We start from the raw sequence: 20,812 nt of genomic DNA on the forward strand, positions 1-20,812 counted from the left end.
CTAGCAATGCTACTGCGCAGTTTGGGCCTCATCATTATTTCTTTTTTTTTTTCTTTTTTTCTGTTTTCATATTTTTTGATGAAATAAAAAAAACAAACATATGCTGAGGGTGTAAACAACCCTGATAATGTTTATAATACTTCCAGCAACTGTTACTTTCTGACCTAATCAATCATGCCTGTAATTTGATTATTAGATAATTTTTAACACCTGTTTTAGTGTCACAGTATCATTAAATTCCATCAGTAGTGTCACCTGTTTAGTCCTTTATAATTATATGTCTTGTGAGAGCAATAATTCAAATCACTGGTTTATTTATTCAGGTCATTTTCTTATGAGAATGTTACGCAGTTTTCTAAAATGATTAGGCTTATATTATATTATTATAAAACTGTATATTATACAATTATATATCATATAATTAAGTTTTATTATATATATTGTTATATTATATTATATATTATTTATTCCATCACTAGTGTCACCTGTCAAGACCTTTATCATTATATGTCTTGTGAAAGCAAGATTTCATGTCACTGGTTTATTTATTCAAGTCATTTTCCTATTCAGCAAGTTATCACATTGTTGTCAGAGTGAGGTAGGAGAGATTTAGTGTCCAATAAATATTAATTCTTTTTACATCAGACAGTTACAAAACACAAAACCTTCCTCCGAACACACCTTTTGAACTCCCAAAAAGCGATGAACAATGAGGCTTATGATAAGTTATGTGAGAAACTAATCGAAGACCAATTGAATAACCTGTGATAAACTGCAGAACTGTACAGCTTTGTCAAATTTTAAATCCCTACATACACAATCATGAGATTCTACTGCATTGATTCGTATTTTAAAACTGTAACTTCTGATCTTTTTTTCTATCAACTATGAATCTTTAGTTATTACCGCAGATAACAATGCATATCCACAGAAATATGTATAGCACACAAGTATTAAAGTTATTTATATGGAGTCAGTAATAAACAAGAACCAACCAAAAAGGTTTTCAATATTCAGACAGAAGTGAAGTAATGACAATAGGCTGGTTTGAAATTAAAAGTGATAATGTGCAAGGTTACTTAGAATCCGTATATCTTTCAATAGCTAAAGTTGAATAATTTGTTCTATTGCCTGTTTTACCATTTTAATGGCTGATATAATATTTTAGACAGTTTTAAACTTTTCCATTTTTTTTTGTATAACACTACACTACTATTTTAAATATATTTATTGGTCACTGAGTAGTTTGAAGTTGATAGCCATTGACAAATACACTTGAATCAAAATTAACCAAAAAGATCTGAGAAAAATGAACTGATCAAACACAAATTTCTTTGTCAATGTAATTTTGCCAGACAATTATTTTAATTTGACTTTAAATCAGTATGTTTTACTCATATAAATCATTTTAATAAAAGCTGTTGTCTTGTTTTAATTTTCACCATGATTATTGATAAGCATACTAGTTATGGTAAGCATACAGGGAGTACATGGTACTCAAACTATTACTTCAATACCTCTTACAGTAAAAACTCTTATTATTTTGTGTTGCTTGATTTAGAGTTAGACTTATCAATCAGATAATTATTATCAAAAATAATAACAATTTCAATCATCGTTTATTGCTCTTTGCTGCGTCTGACTAATCATTTTCTGTAATCTGATTGCTATTGTGTTATTTGTAGCTTATAAAAAGTACAATATACATGTATGTAGTACAATAATTTCTTTGATTGACAGACTTATTGGAACTATGTGTATCGTCTGCTTTTAATTGACATATGGCTTACTTCTTATTTTCTATTTGCTCTGCACATTCTCCAACAGCTCAACCAACCATATTAACATCATCTCCCTTTTTCTACCTTCTGAAGAGGTCAGTACTCGTCAAACTTAGGTGTCTGAAGATAGCGGTTTTAGGTTTCAATCATTGCATTTATTAGTCGCCTATTTTTTGCCTAAGTATCTTTTTCAGCTCGTGTTGGCACATGTTGTCAAACATCCAATGTGAGATAATATTTTGTTGAGAAAGTACAGTCTCGTGACGTTGGATAACTAGATATCACGTCTCTAATGAGAAGTAAAGCTGCATTTCTTGCATAGTTTGTAGCAAACAATTGACTCTATAAAAAAGATTTACAGCTTACAAAAAACCAGTAAGCACCATCAACCCATTTGCAAATATTGTAATATTGTTTAATGACAGAATGCGCAAACAAAAGGGGTAAAATATTTATTATTTTACCACTAATAAGATTGTCAAGATGATTTTTTCAGCGTAACAATTTTGTTTGTATAAGTTTTAACACTGACATCATTAGTAAATGATGAATGAATTACGATCATTCTCATGTGATACAATTACACATGTAAATCAAAGTACCTATTTGCACTGATTACTCTGCTATCAAAGTTAAAATGTGAAAGTCACTTTTGGCTGTGTGTCTGTTTGCTATTTAACCCTTTCCAATATAATTATGATTGCATCAACTGTCCTGTTTTAAGTTATTAACCTTTCATGCAATTTCAATACCAAGAGATGTGTGCATCCAAACTGTAATTGCATGGTTTAGGATTGTCAAATTTTGTTTTAGTTTTTTCGTTTTAGAAAGCTGACATATTTTTCTACCAGACACTGGTGCATGCTTAACTATATATCCTTTTTTGAACTCTATATATAGAATCACAGATATGACATGAGACTTTGTGCAGAGCTTCAGGTATGCCAAGTTGGGCGAGTATGATATGCTGTTAAAAATGTAATATCACAATGAAACTTTGTCAGATACTGCGAAATTATATTTTAACATCAAACTTTACATATTTCTTTTATAGAACTTTTACAATATGCATATCATAAAAGTGTAACTCAATTGTTAGGTATTTTATAAGGAATTGTGTTTATCTGCGCTAAATAAAGAGGGAGACTCTATATTCAAGGCAGTAGAACGCATCATAGAATTGTACCTGATCATGAAAATTTTAATCTTATTATGGGTTTCTTTTGTAGGCAAATACACTGTAACTTTAGCTTTAAGTGTATTTTTTTACAAATCACAAGAAAGAGAAATATCGAATTGTTTCGCTCAGTTTGCCACCTCTAAGAAGTTAATAATTGCTGAAAACAAACATTTGAAAAATATTATAATATTCTCTTTGTTTGTATACTTAGCATATTCTATATCATTTTAGGAGATATATATATATATATATAGACATATATATATATATATATATATATATATATATATATATACTAAAATGTTTTCAAATAACGAAAATTAAAGTTTTATACAGAAGTATTTTTTTTACAAAAGGCAGGTTATGTTACAATTTATTGCTTCGTACTGCTCAAAATTTTTAACAAAGTTGAATGTACATGATTTAGATTTTTCTTTGAAGTAGTAGAGAGGTTCTTGAAGTATTCAGTGTCTTGTTTGAAGCTTGTTCAAAGCTCAATGTGTTCTAAACTGAATTGGTTAAAATCTCATAGAGTGACTCATTTTACACTTCACTTTTCTTGCACATACTGAGGAACAGCATTTTAAAGTCAGTCTGCGAAATATTTAGTAGAGTGTAAGCAACTACTAAATATATAATGGTAACGCTTTCATCCAAGTAAGGAACCTACTAAATTATTTACTCTAACTAAACACTTATATGAACTATAACCTAAAAGACAACTTTGAATTTAACGGTAATAAATTAGAAAGCTTAAGATCTCATCTCGAAAATCGGTGTAAAAATATGACCCGAAAGTTGTATGACCATTTACTTTAATAGCTGCATCAAGAAAGTATACTAATTACTATAATATCATGTAAATCAGCTGTAAAAAATGTCTGATTTTAGCTGTCAGTGCCATTACTTACAAGAGATTTGTTGCGCTCTTGCATTAGTGTTTTCGATCCATGTTTTGCTTGCTATCAATCACTTCTAGATATACATAAAACCTCTCAATTCTTACTAGCTAACTTTTATGACAGATTAAAAATTAAAGTAGAATTTTTTCCATCTAAGTAATATGTTCAAAAGCTTAAAATAACAAAATTATCTGTATTTCTAGCAAAAAACCAAAATACTTGTGTTAGTCTTACATATTGTAAAAGTTCAGTAGTTATTTCTTTACTTTATTTTCAGCTGACATGCATAACCAGGTAAAGTTCCATTTGAGTTGATTCAAATTTCGTGTACAAATCTTTGTATATTTTTCATTAAATTTCAACAAAAATAGGAGGTATGTAAGACAAAGTTTTGACAAACACTTAATTTTCAAATCTTCAGGTACATCTGAATATGACTACTAAAGTGGCACTTGATTGAGGTAGTTGGGTTTAGTTATGCCATTGATACACTTACCCTTACAGTCTGGTTGAATATACAGTAGAGTATCGGTGTTATGAAACAGTTAACAAGGGATACAACGTAAATCACCAACGTGGTATCAAACTCAGATGCAAATTTGGAACTCCTTAAGTAAAATACATGTAGGTCGAAAGGCCGATGAAATACAATTGGTAGAGTTGACAGAGTGTTAAACGCAGCATCAACAGCCAACATCAATATAATCAACAAGCAAACCATCTTGTTAGGGAATATTCCAAAAACAAACTTAACATGATTATATCTTTAAACCATGTTTCCTACTCAATCATTATTATTGAAGGTTATTAATAAAAAATTTTATGTTTCAAATATCCAATTATAATCAGCAATGTACTGACTAAATATGACCAGCGTGACCAAGCCATTTGTCTTTCACATGGCCAAACCGAAATTCAAAAAAAATTTCATTTGAATGAAGCTGTAGTTGCTTACTCCCGCCTAGCAGCATTAGTTTGTATTTTTGGTAATCAATACCAAAACTTGCCAGATTGATTTTTAAATAATAATATGCGTCTTGTACCAGCTCTTGGTTTACTAATGCTTGCACAGAAAAAAACAACAACACAAGAAATGTCCGCTATAGCAACATTGATCAGTTGGAAGTGTATACCTAATTGCTTGGGTGTCTACCTTGAATCATCACACGCACAAAAGCAGAGTTGACTAACACTCCTAAGAAAGCCTCTGTTATATATACAGAAGCTATCACTAAATTACCCATATTGTAACCTTCAATTTCAATATAAGGTTTTCGAGTGCTGTTACTATCAGGGTAATAACAACCAGAACTGGAAGTGCTGTTTTTAATGTCTCCATTTAACAAACGTCAGTTAGTGTTGATCTTGTCTAGTAGCTGAGGTCTTGGTGGATAGATATATGACAGCTATCTTGAAGTGTGCATTTAAAAACTGCAAAACTAAATCTAATTAACTGAGGTATTCATCATATGTTATTTTTGAATTTAAAACATTGCTGGCATCTGGTTGGATGGCTTCGACATTCATTGATTGTCATGGATATCACTAAAGACTACTATAAGACATTATCAAATTCAGTTACTGCTACTTTCAAGTGTTTTACATAAAGATAAAGTATTTTTATTTGAACTTTTATAAAATATGATCATACAAAATAAGAGAACTTTTATTCGAAAAGTTATATATTTAGTTATTTGACAGCAAAAATCTTTTCATGATGAACAGATAAGATGCACTGCCCACCAGCTGGTGAAAAGGGAGCTGTTATATTAGTAATTTTTAAATATTCTTTTGTAAGTTTCTCACCGCGTAAAACCATAAGTTCTGTTCATTCTTTTATAAAGAAAACTTGATCTTTTTTTCGGTTCTTCTATTATCTTGCTAACAGCTTTCAATAAGGAAGTTCATTTTAGCCAACTTTTAAATGCTAGTTTTATTGGTGTTTCTCTCTAGTATTGTTTTTTATTGTAAATTGCTGTCTCATCTTGTGCACTGAGGCGGTGTTTTCATACTGGGGGGGGGTGGAGCTTGACATATTTTTTAAAATATTTGCTGGACATTTTAATCAAATGCTAAACTTTTAGTTCATCACTGATAAATCTAAAACAGTATTTTAGACTAAAGAAAGGCAACTCCAACTCAGTTATAAATGCTGGTATTTTTCTCCATTTAAGGAAGAGAAAAGTTTTACAAATGAATTTGTATATTTAATATATCTTTATTATTGGAACTTTTAAATTTATATTTCTTAGTCTCGTGGTGGTCCTAAAAATATTTTTCTCAACTAAAGAACTTATTTTTATTGTCATGGTAAACTTTATTTTGTTTCATAATTTTTTTATTTATTTTAGCTCTCATAGAACTTATTTTTCTTATAATATTATGTAAAATAATCTTGATGCAACTTATTGACTTTAACCTCCACACCGAAAGCAGCCATTATAGAAGCTCTCTGTTAGCATACATTAAATGGACATTACGTTAACAAACATACTATGATGTAGACCTCATATTAATAAGCATACTATGACATACACTTCATACTAAACTATATAGTATGATATAGATCTTATACTAACATACATACATATGTACTACAATATAGACCTCATACTAACATACATACTGTGATATAAACTTCATTTTAACATACATACTATGTTACAAAGTTCATACCAAAACACAAATCCTATGATATAGATGATATGTTGTTTTCCTACTTTTACATGTACTGTAAAACTATTTAAACACCATGATTGTTTTAAATATATACTTTATAGTGAGTGAAACTTTATTAGAATTGAGGTTCAATTTGAGGACAATGTTTTATTTTTTAAATAGTTCATCAGAATTTTGGAAAGATTAATTTAACCCTTTTTACGGGCAAAACAAATGTCGCCTGTATTTTTCACTTTTCTGCAGTCCTAGCGACATTAGCACTTCTGGATGCACAATATCTACTCTAACTTGTTGTAGATCATCAAATTGATTTGCATTAGGAAATGAGAAATATCTCCACCTGTTTATATCTGTTGCTCGCAATTACCCTGCAATGATATTATAGGCTGCGCTCAGCCTTGCAATTCATTGCAACTTTTAATCTTTTATTTCATTTTAGAGATGAAGGCATATTTTTATTTTATAACAATGCTGTAGAAAATTCCATTGTGTTTATTGACATGTTTGCTGAGTTTTCAGCAAAAACTGGCTTCAGATGCACAATAAAATAAGATTCATGAATGTTGATCCAATCTAAGCCATTTTAGATAACCACATTGATGCATTAAAATAATATGCCACAAATCTGCAAATATAAAAGTTGCATAATAATAGTCTATCAAGCGCTAAAAATTTATATTCAAGAACAAGTGAAATAAAAAAGCCATATTCATAATACATGCAAAAACAAAACTGTACATCTTTGAAAACAAATAATTGCATTGTTTGCTCATCTAGTTGCGTTTGGAGTGTTGCTTTTGTTTGGAACCATTTCATTTTTTCTGGTTGTTCATTGCTTTCCACATTGTCTTACAACCTGATTTTTTGCTGATGCACTGCTAAATTACTTTATATTTGCGTTTAAACAATTTTTTTGCAGTGCAAAATTTTTAAGTTTCGCTTTTCACCCAAATAATGGTAAACTCTTTGACGGATGCCAAACACAACTTTTAGCGCAAATCTACTAGTACAGATTTTATTGTAAATGTAAACATTTTACATGCATCCAAGTACCATGATCTCTTTAAACAAGGAGCTATTAATAGCCAGATACAGTTATTACTTAATTCTATGGTGTTGCTTCCCAAGTTTTAAGAAAAAAATCAAATAGCTATAGTGTTGCTAAACCGACTTCGATATAAACGAAAACAACATTGATGTAACCGAGTCTATGTTAGTACTATTTTGAGGAAAATTTTCTACTAATCACTTGCTACCATGAGTTTATAAAGATTAAAGAAAGTCAAAGTAGCAATAAATAAAGGTGGGGTTTAATTAAAAGTGGTGTTCAAATAGAGGTTTTGTGATATATCACAAGTATAACTGCTGAGTTTGTTTACAAGGGTGGTTGAAGAAACTCTGACTTCTATATAAAATGTTTTCAATAGAAATTTTGCCCTCACAACTGTACGTTGCAAGAAACTAGATGTCTAGCGTGTGTTTTAATTTTCTCTGGTTTAACTGGTCTAGTTCCTTAAAATATTACTAAATATCCCTAAATAAACTCCCATTGCAGCTCTTTAAGTTTAATGTATGAACAACTTCAATAACCTTTATACCTCACATGTTTACGGATGGTTCTAGATAATTGTATTCCAACTCAAAGGATAACTTGAATGAAGGCATTTACAGTGACACTACTCTGACACAGGGTTCCAGGGTGAAACAGATGCGTCCTGCAAATTTTTGGCGAGCGTCTCGCTTGTTCTGTGAGTCTTCAGTAAGTGCTCAGCGCATGCCGAACCCGTGCACAGTGCATTTTTGCACATGCTTGGAACGTGTTTGGCAACTGTTCGGCACAAGTTCGACATATGGCTGATGCATATTTGGTGAGTATGTGCTGTGCGAATGCATGAGTGTATGTACATGCATGTGCACATGCCTGTGTGTGTGTGCATATGTGTGTGTGTGTGTGTGTGTTTGTGTGTTTGTGTGCGTGTGTTTGTGTGTGTGTGTTGGTGTATGCGTGTGTGTTGGTGTGTGAGTGTGCGTGTGTGCAGGTGTGAGCGTGTGCACATGCATGCGCGTGTGTGTGCTAGGGTATAATTGAGAATTTTCTTGCATAAAAACTCAAATTAAAATATCAAACAGCAAAATTTATAAAACTAAAATCAAAGCTTAGAACAAATTCAAAATTTAATAACAAGGTAAAGAATCTAAATTAGTTCAACTGTTTGCTATAATAAGCTCATGTACATTGGACTGCTTATTTTTAACACCTCTGCTTCTGTATGTTTTTTATGTCTCCCCAATCGTTAATCTGACTTTCATTAGGATTTATCGTCGATGCATCTTTAGGTAGACAGTTTTGTACTCACTTATTTAAACATCTCTTTTGCATAATGCTTTTTTTATTGTGTTCTGTTGATATTTGCAGTGAAAATTAAGTTACCTAATTTGTATTACTACACAACGAATTAAGCAAATTGAATTTTTATTTAATTAGAATATATAATTTTTTTATCAATATTTCAACGTATGACATTTTATAGGTGTAATTTTCAACAATATTATAGATGATATAAAATAACTAAAAGTTTAGTATTTGTAAATATACAAAGTCGTAAAACACCAATACAGAATGTTATTTAGAGTTGTTCTACCACTTTTAATTATTGTTATTAGGTGTTACTACTGCTAGCAAAGTCTCACAATGTTGAGCTTTGTTTGTTTACAAACTATAGTTGTTTACCTATTACAAAAAATATCCTTCAGAAAGTGAATATAATAGGCTACAATAGAATACAACAATTTGTACTAGTGATAATTAAAAAGAATTGTGGCAGATACATATCGCTGTCTGAGTTCTCAAACCAGCTTCAGTGTGAGTGGATAACTCTTAGATACTACCACCATTATTACAGTGTGCTGATGGTATGTTTATAAATAAAACTGTGATGTTTACTTTTGTGTTATCATTTCGCTGGCTTAGTTCTCAAACCAGTCATGTGGGACACAAAGCAAAATTCACAAAATGGATTACAAGTTTTGGTCTTCTGTAATTCCATTTTAATATTAGTTAGATTTTTCAAAATCCAGTAAACGATATCCTGACAAACATGACAATGAATAAGTAAAATATTTTTATCCTATCAGTATTCATTGTGGCTAAAACTACTTTTCATAATTTCAGTTGACTGGTTTGTTCACAAACTAGTTTAAAAATTAGAGCACAAAGCGGCCAACTGGTATATCATTGATGTATAACAATGCGTCTGAGAATGCACAAGTGCATAGAATTACATTGGTTTATAATATAATAGTTTTCAAATACTGTATTTGCTTTCTCTAGATGAACAACCAGATAGTTTTACGACATTAAGGTACATAAGCTCAAATTTATGATGGTAACTTTAGTCTATTTTAGGAGCGAATTCACATATGATTTGTCTGTTTCTGCCAAAAAAAGGAAGCATTGATTCAAGATCTTTCACTTTTGCTTCAGCTAACATTATCACCTTTTTGTCTTCTGGAGCGTTGGCTAATCTGATCTCAGATGAGGATCCTCTTGACAGGGTTTTACTTATAACAGAATCCAATTTTAGACTAGGCTTATTCGTGTGCTCACAATGAGAAACATTTTGAGGTCTAGCTGCGTGGTAAACAAGCTTCTTCACCTTGGTGTAGCGTACCAGATTATAATGCCCTGTATTGTCATTTCACTATACATTTTGTAGTGTTTTTTTGCAAAGGTGACTTCCATAGTTTTTTTTGTTTGGTTTTATATTGAGTAGGTGGCAAATAACATGACATTCTTTTGGTTGTGTTGGTACCAACATCATTGCAAGGTTTGCTACAACATACCATATTTAATGCTATATATAGAGAAGGAAAACTGATAATAATACGAGCACCATTTTGCGGTATTCAAAAACAAGATTAATTATTGATGACAAAAAATGCTGTAACTGTTTAGGTTCAGTTTTTCTTTAATAATATTGTTTAACGTACAAAACCTACTCACCTATAGATATCTGGTTTGAAACTTTACTTTTTGCAATACAATTTTTGTTTTGTCTCTTATTTGCAACCTCCATGCTTGTTCAAGTCTTGCAATGAAGCAGTGTTGAGTGGTGAGTTGCGTATATGCAATGAAGCAGTTCTACAATACACTATATGCAATTTCTGTCTGAAACCAAGACTGCAGAGGAAAAGGAAATTTCCTTACAATAAAAAACTTTTTTAATCACTGATAAAATAAAACCAATCTGATCAACATATCTCAACCAGCTTAGCAATGAATTTTTTAAGTTTTATCAAGAATTTACGAACACCCAGCATATAGTCTTTATTGAAAAAACCAGTTGACTGGTTTGAGCTCTAACGACATTGTAGAATAAACCCACTTATCTGATTTGTATGACTGAGATCTCAGAGAAAAACAAAAACTAGGCAAAGAAAATTTGTTGATATATTTGTAACCCTATAAACACCAAAAAAATGCAATAATCTCAATTTTTTTCATTTTCGCAGTTAGCTGATTAGAGAACTGAGACAGCGATATGATGGGATATTTTAAATATTAAAATATTGTTATACTTACAAATTTGCTATAATTTGGCCATGCTGGCATTTATTTTTCTTAAAAGAGTCGTGCCTGTCTATGTTTTTCAATAGTTGTAATCAGTACTATTATAAAGTTCTCTACCGACTAAAACTAATATATTAAACATATCATTCATAGACTCATTTTAGCTGAGAAAATTGAGTAGAGTGATCATTTACTGTATATAACTATTGCTAGGCTGCTACAGTTGTAGTGAATAAAAAGGGAGCATAATTTACAATTGGAAGTCCTTTATTAAAATTTATGATTAAAAATCATCTATTCACAATATGAAGATACAACATAAAATTCTTGTATAATTATACGTTATTCTGTCACCAAGCATGCAGCTATCCATAAACACTCATAAACAGGTCTAGTATAAAGATACTGGTTGTTGTATGCATTTACATTTACAGAGCTAGAAAGGAATTTCTGTAGCAGACTATTTAGTAATAGTTTTCCCTGTCTCTTTGTGCTATTAATATCAATGCTTTAATCATTGTTACAATCTGGCCTTGTCAATCAAGTCTGTAATTTGAAGAGCAAACAGATCCCTTCACCCATTTAGTATCCTATTATTATGCTATCAATTTACAAGCGCCGCCTGTCTAGCTAATTATCAATGTAAATATGTGAGCTACATTACATGATATCCACAAGGTCATAAGGTCATGAAGCACCGGGCATTGTCAGTATTTCCTCCCACTTTACAAAATCGTAACGACTTCTCAAACAAGCCAGTAATATTGTACAGGACTTCGCAGGCCTTTTACGCAGGCTCAATTTAGAATGAAGTAAATATTGCATAAATTGTATGAGAAGTGAGTATAGTTGTTTGTTTTGTACCAGAGGAATTTTCATTAGTTGTAAAGCTGTGATTATTCTGCTCTCCTAGCAAGAGCGCTTTTTAAATATACATATATTTTCCTTAGACGGTATAATGGAACCAGGCATAAAAAACGTGTAAGAATAACAGTTAGTATAGTCGCTAACACGCGGACCATTGACTTAGTTACAGCCAAACAACAAATTTTTAGCGATAAAACAAATCAAAAAGACAGACACAATATGCAAAATATATGTAAGAGTAATTATGTGTGGGTATATAAGGATAAAACATCGGAAATAAATTAGTTCTCCCCCCACTCCCCGTGTCCGCCACAATATAATCTGGTGATTTTACCTAATCATTATTATCAGAGTGAAAATCAATCTGTTCTAGTAGAATGGTGAATTTATGAACAAACTACTGTGCATAGTGAGCTGTGATCTAGCCAAAGTATTAGGTAGCACGAACCCTACAAAACATAGTTGCAGGTTAGAAATTAGTTACCCTGACAGCATGTGTGAGTACTTCAGTTTTGTTTGTGTAAATTATAAGATAGAGTGTAACACAATTGGTAGTTAGTTGAATCTCTACAACAATTTTCATCAATATAACAGTTTATGTTAGACAGAGTACCCACTTATATTGATTATTGTTTTCTCTTAGAGTTGAAATGTGAGGGTTAAATTTCATTAGTTTGCTGTTTGCTGAAAACACATTTAACAGCTGCATCTTGTTTTGGACATCTTTTGCTAGCTTTTTATCAAAAGTTTATGACTCAAGTGTCAGGTAGTATAATATTGGGAGTTGAGTTCTTTTACATTATATATTGATTGTTAAAGTCACAGAAATATTACAACTTAACGCTCTATACATTTTATATCTTTAGGCAAAGAAACTGCATTTCGGGATAAAATTATATTTCATTACTTATAAGTAGAAGTAGAAATATTATAAAAGATAGCTAAGTTAGATATACCCAAGAAGCAGGTAATTGAGGGAAATAAACATTGAAAAATAATACAATTATGTCTACAGTCATATACTTTACATACTCTGTTACATTTTAGTAATTTTTTTATGAATCAATGTAACGTTTAATAAGACCAACAAATGCTTTCAATATTCAGGAGCTAAAGAAACCCTGTGCCACGACTGAATTTATGCAGTGTACTGCTCTTTTTCTGTAACGCGTATAAAATTATAACATTCAGATTTTTTTCTGAAGTTACATAGCTCTTGAAATATTCTGCAATTTTGTTAAGTGTTGTTCTTTTCTAAACCAAGTTAAGAAAAATGATTCGAGTAGTTAAAAATGATCCAATTTCTAAGGGGTACAAATCGGATCAATTTATACTCTATTGGTTGGGCAGATTGTTGAATAAGATTTTAAAGTCATTCTGCACAAAATACAGTTGAGGGTAAACCTGAATAAAAAAGAAATGAATAGACTTTACTAACTGCAGTTGTAATATCTTGTAAATCTACTGTGGAAAGTGACTTATCCTAGCAGGCCATGACAATATGTACAATATATTTCTTGCACTTTCACATTAGTACACCTCTAATTCATATTCTGCAGGTCATTTATCACTTTTAGAAACGCATAAAATCTCTCAACTCTAACTATCTAATTTTTATGACAGGTTAAGCGTTAATTTGATAGAAGCCGTCTAATTCACGTACTAAGATCAAATGTTTTATAGGCCAAACTACTTGTTCCAGAATCAAAATACTTTACGCAGTCTTAAAATATATTAATTTAGTTCAGTAGTTATTTTTACTACTTCATGTCCAAAAGTAAACAAAATGCACAATCGGCTGAAGTTAGATGTGAGTTAAATAGATTTTTATGTGGAACTTTCCATACACTTTACCTCAAAATGTTAATGAAGTTACACATAAGTCAAATTTTGGGTAATTGCAAAATGTCTAGGCACAAAGATCTTGCACAAAAGAAGTTGCTTACTAATTTCAAATCTGATTAATATTTTAGCATTTCTCATTTCAACAAAAGGGCTTTGTACGCCTTTGTATATTTTACTGCACTAAATATTTATTTCGCGTCAATTATTATAGGTTTCAAGATCTTACATGTTTTGTGTTTTCATTTTTCCCATGACAGTTAGAGGTTTTCAACTTATTTCAAGTTGCAAACAAATAAGCTACCTAAACTATGTTTGTTCATAATTTTATGTTTATTATATTTAATAGAAATTTTATAATTTTACCGTTAGGATGTGCAAAAATCGCCAAAAACATATAATTTTTGTTAATAAACCATATTGATAATGAGAATCACCGTTCCTATACTTAATTTGTTTGTAATCATGCACCACATTTAAATTTGAGTATATTTTGTGAACTATATTGTGAACTAAATTTGTTCATAACTTGATACCAGTAAATTGAATATAGCATCTAACAAATATTTTGAAATTACCATTATCAAATGCTTTAGCAATCTTTCATCTGATTTCCGTTCTCATAGCAGTGAATTGTTTGCAAACAATATACGTCAAACCATCTACTTGATTTCAAATGCTCATTTTAGGTTTTGTGTTAATATTCTTGAATAGCGCTATTAGGCAACAATATTTGCTTAACATAAAGTTACTGTCAATAAAATAATATACATAGGTGCAGCCGGATTTGAACACTCTAGGCATGATTGTTTGTAAAAGTTGAGGTTAGTCATGTTTTTGATTGATTCATCATAAATACCTGCTGAATATGCAATAGAATATCTGTGTGATGAAACAGTGAAGAAGGGATATGTTGTGGATCACCACCAGTATTGGAAAGATATTTGTAACTGTATGAATTACAGGATGACGTAATAGAATTATGTTGAAAACCAAGACAAAGGTCATTTTCATAGCTGTCAGAGCGTTAAATATGATGTCCACTGTTAACATCAATACAATCTACAAGCCCACCACCTTGTTACCACATTATTTCATAGTCAACTTTGCAACACTGCAACACTAAACATACTATATAGCCATTGTGACCTAGACATTTGTGTCTGGCTTAAACTAAACATAAATTTGCTAATGGTTTTTTTCTATGAAATGACATACTGGTTAATTACTTATGCGTAACAATAATTTTTCTTTTGGTAATCAATACCAAAAACTATAAAACTTTTGTAGTAAAAAAGACGATTTCTCTAAGTGATAATAGAGTGTACCGTTAAGTAGTAAATCTGGAAGCAAAAAATCTCAGCACATGAATAATAAGTTTACATCATATACAATTGCAAGTCTGCTGCTATATTACATTAACTTAACCTATATAAAGTGGTAATTTGGGTCTAAGAACTTTCAATAACATGTACATTTCAATCAAACTGTGTACATGCACACCGCTGTAAAAGCAGTACTTAAACTTTCTATATAAGTTTTTTTCCTATCCATTGTTTTATCCTTTATACATCAAGCTGGCTGTTCGTAAGAATGCTCTAACGTATAATGCTAGTGACAACACGCCTGTTAGTGTCTATAATACTTCAAACAATGGTTAATCTCTGACGTGGTCAATCATAACTGTATTTTGATAAGCTAACAACAGTTAACATCTGTAATGGTATCAATTTGTTACAATGTTCCATAAATAGAATAACCCACTTATATTATTAATTTATTATAATTATTTTTTGCAAAAAGCAAGGAAAATATAGTAAACAATATTTGTAAACATTTAAAGTCACCATCCAAAACTTTTTTTTATCAAACTAAATTCAAATCTATCTAAAATGTGATCAGCGAACTTGTTGTGAGCAGCAAAATTGCAAATTTAGTTCTCTTCATACACAGCTAATCGGCTTAGCTGAATGTTGGATCTTTTAAACTTGTCACATTTTAAATCAATTACAGCCACTAATATATACTTCAAATGATTTAATTCTATGTTAGCTAATTAAATTATAAATATTGAAATAAAAAGAATGTGTAGTACCAACAATGAGTACGTTTAGAGGTAAAAGAGATGATGGTGAATTGTAGTAAACTCTATGTCATTATTTTCATTTTAAACATTGCATTCAAGTTTTTTTAGTTTTTACCAACTACTAATTTTACCAGTGTATTAAAGGTCATATTTACAAACTTCTTCAACTGCGGAATCAACGTTTTACTCATGATTAATATTCTATGTTAGGCAAAACAATGCCAAAAACTTAGCTATAAAAGTTTAGCTACATGCGAAAATTGAGAGGGAAGACTACCTCTAAAATTCCTTATGAAAATCTCATCCAAAAACTTAAGTTTCAATTCGTTAGACATTCTTATGCATCCCTGCGACTTTTTAGTCAACTCTCTTGTCATGTGTGCAAATTGTTGCACACCAAAAATTAAAGTAAGAATTAAAATAAAGCAACCATAATTAATTGAAGTTTTTATAACCTCACTCTTACGCTGTGTAAAAGTCTTCCAAAAACAGATAATTTTCGTGAATAAACCACATTAATAAAGAGAATCACTGTTCATAGATTTAGTTTATTTTCAGTCATATAGCACTTTTGGATTTGAGAAACTTTTAAAATGATACAAACTCCAAGTAACTCAACTGTCAATAATTACATTTAAGTTATAACTTAGAATGTTTCGTCCTTTTCACAGTAATTTAAGCTTTACTCATCTGTGTTTGTTAACATTAACCTTTGGATAAAGAAAGTGTATTAGTTACATTGTATTTTATTGAAAGACTTACTATAACATACAACAAGTTCAACATACAAAGTAGACAGCGGAATAACTTTGGACAACATTACCTATAGAAAGAAGAAAGATTTGAATGGGTTGACCGCAGTTTTATGAGAATTTTTGCTCTGAAATATAACAAGTACAATATACAAAATAGGCAATGGAATAATTTTACTTTCTATACCAATATTCACAGCACGTTTCTAACAGATTTGACTCAATTATATCTTGAGACAGAAGCAGAGACCTGATTATTCGCTCACGGACATGTAGTCATATTTGGGAGACAGGTGATACCGGTGATGGAATGTAATATTAAGTGATGCTAAAACAGGTGTTAACAACTGTTCACTTATCAGGTTACATGCATGATTGATCAAGTTAGAATACAACAGCTGTCTGAAGTATTATAGACACTATCATGACCCTGGGCAATAGCAGCACATTCTGGAGCACACTTATGAATGGTCAGATTGGTTTAAGCACAAAAAATAGTGTAGGACAGAATTTTCTTTGCAGGTCTGTAGATTTAGATGCATAAAATCACTGTTTCAACCCATAAACTCTATCTGTTTATGAGTGTTTATATATAGCTGTGTCCATGGTAACGGACAATATGAATATAGTCACAGTAATATCACTTTGTTGGAGAAAATTTTTTACCATTAGATGTTTCTGGTTGAATGACAAGCTTTTTAACTGCAAACCCAAGTCATTGGTTAACCTCTTTCTGTGCTGTCTATCCTTGACTGCAGCACCCTGACTCACATGTCTCATAAGCAGTCGGAAGTAACATCATACATGTAGATTTACTATCTCTGCTAACATTTTCTTTGTTTCACTCTGATGTCTGCTCAGTCACCTTTTTAACCCAGTGGGTTTTTCAGCTTACTGGAACATCTTAATAACATTTACTCTAAAGGTTACAGTAGTGAGAGTTAAAACAAACATCATATATGTGGTTGTTCCCAATACACATTCAAGACTTTAGAGCGCACAATTGAATACCAGGAAAAAAATGCAAATGCTGTTTAGTTGGAGTTTAAAAAGGTAGAGCTGGGTTTTATTATTGACTGATAGAACAATAATATATAAATTGTTTATAGCAATTTGTCATTTCTGGTATCGCATGTCCTAACTTGCATGAATACATAAATTTTTGTAATTTTAGTTTGACAACTATTAAGCTTTGTTTTATAATAATTTTTTGATAAGCTTTTGTTTTAACAAATAATAGATGCGCTTCAAATAAATGAGTTGTGTAGTTTTTTAAATATACATAATCTTACAATAGTTTGTAAAAACTGCATAACAGGTCATTATTCAAGTAATTGTTTATTTTTCTACTTGAAAAAGCGACATACTTTTCAAAAACTTTAAGCACACCCCTCGCGGTGAGTTGAATTTTCTCTGTTATTGCCCTCTTAGAAGTTAACATACAAGACAAGCTTAAACGGAGAAATAGTTCATTTAATGATCTTATGAAACTGCTATAAACTTTGCAGCTAATGTTGTATGTCAATCATAAAGTTCACAACCAAAATTTAACAACACATAAACCAAGATCTCTGCTGATAGGAATGCTCTTACATTTGCTGCTTGTGGAAACAAACATGATGCTAGTTTTTATAATACTTCAAGCAACTGTTACTTTCTGACCTAACCAATCATGCCTGTAATGCGATAATTAGACAATTGTTAAAACCTGTTTTAGTGTCACAGTATCATTATATTCCAACACTAGTGTCACCTGTCTAGGCCTTTATAATTATAATTATGTCTTGTGAGAGCAAGAATTCAGTCACTGGTTAATTCATCCAGGTCATTTTGTTATTCAGAATGTTGGCAGTTTCCTAAGTTAATCAGCCACATTGTTATTAAAGTGAAATAGATTAGAATTAATACCCAATAAATATATATTGTTTTACATCACAAATTTGCAAAACTCAAAACGTTCCTTTAAAAACATTGCTTTTACTATCAAAGGCATTGCACAATGAGGCTTATGATAAGTGATGTGAGAAGCTAACCAAAGTCTAATTAGATATGTTGTAATAAATTGCTGAGCTATATAGCTTTGCAAACTTCTAAATCACTCTATAGACAACCATGAGAGTCTGGTGCCTGCTTCGTACTATAAAACTGTAGCATTTTAGAATAAAATGTGTTGCAATTTTATCTTCCACCAACCATACATTTAAATCTTTAGCAATAACTGCAGATAGTGCTACAAATTCACGGATCAAATGTAAAGTTAATCTATAATAAAGTGATTTACCTTGAGACAGTAATTTACAAGTAACCAATAAAAAAGTTTTCACCATTTAAAGAAAAGTGTAGTAAGGACATTGAGCTGGTTTAGAGATAAAATTGATGGTGTGCAAGATTACATAGAGCTCATAAGCCTGTTACTATAGCTAAAATTAAAGAATTTGTTATATTGGCTGTTTTTACTGTTTTAATGGCTGATATGATACATTAGATAATTTTGAAATTTAGCAGTTTTTTTTATTGGCCCGGCAATGTTTTTAATTGATTTTTTAGTCACTGCTTAGTCTGATGTTGATATCTGATGGAAAATATTTAATTTATTTTAAATTAACCAAGTTAATATGCAAATAATCACTTCAAAAGCAGTTAATTTACATATTAATTTTATTTAATCGAAAAAGAGCTTAAACTTTACTTCAAATGAGTATGTTTTTTAAAAATAGAAATACTAGAGAATTAAGTAGGGTAAAAGACGTTGTCTCATTTCAGTTTTTCTCAAAATATTTGGTAAGCACACTTTTTATGGCAAGCATACAGTAGATTGATAGTATTTAAACCAGTACTTCAACATTGTTAGAGGAAAAAACTTTTACCATTCTTTATTACTTGATTTAGAGTTAGAATTAGCAATTAAATCCTGATAATTCTTTTAATCATCTGGTTATTGTTCTGTCTGAGTCTAGCTTATCAGTTTCTCTAATTCGTTTGTCATTGCATCATTTGTAGGGTGTGAAAGAATACAATATTTGCTCAGGTTGCAAGATATATTCAAACTAAATGCATCATCTGATTCTAATTGCCTTTTGATTTATTTCTTTCATTATATTTTTAGCTCATTTTCTAACAGGATAGTTTTTTCCTGTCAAAGAAACCACATTAATATCATCATTGCTCATTTTAATAGTCCCTTTTCTTGCACATACTGTTGAACAGCGTTTTAAAGTCAGCCTGCTAAAAGTCTAGTAGAGTGTGAACAAGGACTAAGCGTATAGTGCTAATGCTTACATCCAGTGACAAAACTACAAAGTTAGTTAAAGGTAAAGATATGGATCCCATACTAACACATGCACTATAATATGGATCTCATACTAACATACATACATACTATGATATGGACTTCATACTAACAAATATACAATATAATATAATATGAACCTCATAATAACATACATACAATGATATGGACATCGCACTAACATACATACAATGAGGCAGCATCATACCACAGAAACATTGTATATATTTATGAATTTCCTACACACTAATCACGATTTTATCTACTGTCTTAAGTAATAAGCATTCAGTAAATAGTTAACTTTCTCCAAAGGTTGTTTGCTAAATGCTCTAGCCAGTGGACATCTGATCAAATGAAGAAAAAAGAGAACAAGATCTACAGCACTCGTGTTTATCATTCTGATCGTAACAGTGAACTGAGTTTTAGAGTTTTCTAGATTTTATCATCTCTGCAGCATAACCCTAAATAGAAAGCTACCCCAGTTTCCTTTGCATCACTGTTTTTTGTTTGTCAGCTCTATTGTCATATGTTTTGTTGGTCAGCTATCTTGTCTTGAAACTGAGACACTCGAGACATGATGATTTCCTCTGACCAAGCATATAGTCATAATTGAGAAACAGGTGATACTAGTGATAGAATGTAGCAGCAATAGAATGTAGTAGCTAAAACAGGTGTTAACATAAATATGTTTACTTATCAGATTACCTGCATGATTGGTCAGGTCAGAATATAACAGCTGCCTGAAATATTATAGGCACTATCAGGAGGCTGGTCTATAGTGGCATATATTCGAGCATTCTGATGAGCGGTCAGACGAATTTGAGTGCAAAAATAGTGTTGGGCAGAATTCCTTAGCAGCTCTGT

This window comes from Watersipora subatra, chromosome 10, assembly GCF_963576615.1.
Source record: "Watersipora subatra chromosome 10, tzWatSuba1.1, whole genome shotgun sequence".
Classification (NCBI taxonomy): Eukaryota; Metazoa; Bryozoa; class Gymnolaemata; order Cheilostomatida; family Watersiporidae; genus Watersipora; species Watersipora subatra.